Source organism: Penaeus chinensis, chromosome 8 (assembly GCF_019202785.1).
Source record: "Penaeus chinensis breed Huanghai No. 1 chromosome 8, ASM1920278v2, whole genome shotgun sequence".
NCBI classification, from domain to species: Eukaryota; Metazoa; Arthropoda; class Malacostraca; order Decapoda; family Penaeidae; genus Penaeus; species Penaeus chinensis.
The window spans coordinates 23,090,670-23,093,169 of NC_061826.1; the positions used below are offsets into that span (position 1 = coordinate 23,090,670).

At 41.3% G+C, this 2,500-nt stretch overlaps 1 protein-coding gene across 1 annotated transcript in view; it reads left to right on the forward strand.

The window, feature by feature from the left end:
• LOC125027848 (oxysterol-binding protein-related protein 3-like) overlaps positions 1-2,500 on the forward strand; it is a 77,055-nt gene that overhangs the window by 54,713 nt on the left and 19,842 nt on the right. The window lies entirely within an intron of this gene.

The window sequence follows — 2,500 nt, forward strand, 5'->3', positions numbered from 1 at the left end:
TTTCTGAAAATAGTGTATTTATTAGCACTCATAAATTTATTTCAGGGTCAAAAATACTTTCAGATGCAGATGTGTTTTTTTCTAATCTAGTGTACTAGCTTTACACACACAAATATATTTACAGGAAACAAACAGGATTAATGAAAGTGAAATGACCTTTGCTGAATCGCCGGGGCATGACATCGCCTTCTGCTAAACATTGTACAGAAATGAATATGGAAATTAATGGGAAAGCCCTCTGCCGAAGCATGGAGGCTGTTGCCTGTTGCAGAGCTATTCTAAATTTTCATTAGCCTAGGTAGTCATAAATCAGATGAGTCAAATTGCTCTCTCTCTCTTTCTCTCTCTCTCTCTCTCTCTCTCTCTCTCTCTCTCTCTCTCTCTCTCTCTCTCTCTCTCTCTCTCTCTCTCTCTCTCTCTCTCTCTCTCTCTTTCTCTCTCTCTTTCTCTCTCTCTTTCTCTCTCTCTCTCTCTCTCTCTCTCTCTCTCTCTCTCTCTCTCTCTCTCTCTCTCTCTCTCTCTCAGTTATGGTGTATCTCTTGTAGAAGTAAGACATGTTTTAGTGTTGTCCTCAGTCATGAGTCATTCCTGTTTGTACTGTATCCGCCTCCTAGACAGGGAGCTGGTGAGATGCCTCTGGCCCTCTAGCAATTTGTCACCTCCTCCCAGATATCAGCATACTAGTGATATGATATCGGGGTCCTCCCTTTCCAATGTAGAAATGGAGGATAAAAGTTTTCCCTTGCAAGGACATTTTGCGAGTGGTTCCCATAAAAGGGAAAGCAGTGGGAGAAGAGGAAGACGAACGAAGAGGTAACCCAAGCAGGAAATCAGCATGTTGTCAATGTGAATGGTAAGAGATGATTGCCATTCCCACAAGACTGCACCATGAGATCCCTGGAGAAATTAAGGTGGGCCATAGAACTCAGCTGGGACCACCAGGATTTCAGGCCACTTATAAAGGAAGGCAGAGGGAGGCCATATCTCACAGTGCGGGCAGGTGAGGCAGAGCTGACCCTGACGACTCAGGGATACAAAGAGACCGTGATGACTGTCCCAAACGCTGGGGAAAACTCGCTAAAGTGATAATTTTCCGATACCCAACAATACTGTACCAAGACTTTCTGTTGGAAGATGACAGATTTGTGCGGGTGAAGAGGACGAAGAGCGGAGTCAGCTCGTTGCCTCCTGAAAGGGGAAGTGCCAGAGAGTATTCATCTCTGGAGCGGGGTACAGGAGGGTGGCACCATATGTGGTCCCCCCAGTCATGTGCCTCAGGTGTTGCCGATGGGGCCACAAGTCATCAACCTGTCAGCGAGATACTCAATGCAGGTTCTGGAGAAAGCATGACTCCAGGATCTGCTGAGCCAGAATTGAAAAGTAGGAAAGGGTTAAGCTTTGCTGCTGCAACTGCAGAGGCCCCCACAACGGGTCTCTGGCATGCAGGGTAAGGCCACGCTTCAGCAGAGGGCTTTCCTATTAATTTTCATATTTATTTCTGTACCTAGGCCTTTTGTAAGTGTTACTCATGCACATTATATGTTTTACTCTAAGCAAAAACGTATCTTTATGAAATTTAAGGTATTTATTAATTACAGTATTTAGCAGAAGGTGATGTCACAGTCTAGGCACTTCAACGTTTATTAATCATGTTTGTTTCCTGTAAATATGTATTTGTGTGTGTAACGCTAGCACATTTGATTAGAAAAAAGCACATCTGCATTTGAAGGTATTATTAAATCTGAAATAAATTGTCTACAATGTAGACAATTGAATGGTGTTGGTGCCACATATTCACTTATATTATTTGATGTATGTCAGGTTTTATTTTAAATTACTGTGTCCATGACTGCATTAGTATAATAACTAATTACACATTATATACGCTATTTTGAGTAATATAAAATTATTAATTTTATCTAATTATTTGTTGATATTTTTATATGTGGCAACACACCAGCCTGAGACACTTTTGGGTCAGTCTCAAATTTTAGTCTCAGAGTCATCTCAAAACTGTATGAGAACTTTCATGGATACAGCTCCAGGATCAGTCACTTGGGCATACTGTTATCCATAGTGATTGGGTTAAAGTCCTATGGTTTACTCTCCCCTTAAGGCCTGATGGCTTGTATGGGGATAGGGGGGATCAAGGGATCCAATAGTGCAATATTTTTTGGTCCAGTGCTGAAAACTTCTGAGTGACCATCCTGTGTTTGGTGTTATTTCTTTGTTAGATTTGTTCTCCTTCATCATCACAAGTATAGCTGTAGTCTGAGCTTCACTCAGCAGCTTTCTTGGCTTTTTGAAGGATAGAAATGAGGCAGAAGTTAGAATGGGTGGTAGTGTAAATGAGGCACCAATCAGGGCACTAAATAAACAATATACTGATATGGTAATGGGTGTATGTCCACGGGGTGTGTGTATATATCTATATATATGTATATGTATATATACAGATGTACATATACATATATACACGTATGTGTGTATATATATGTAT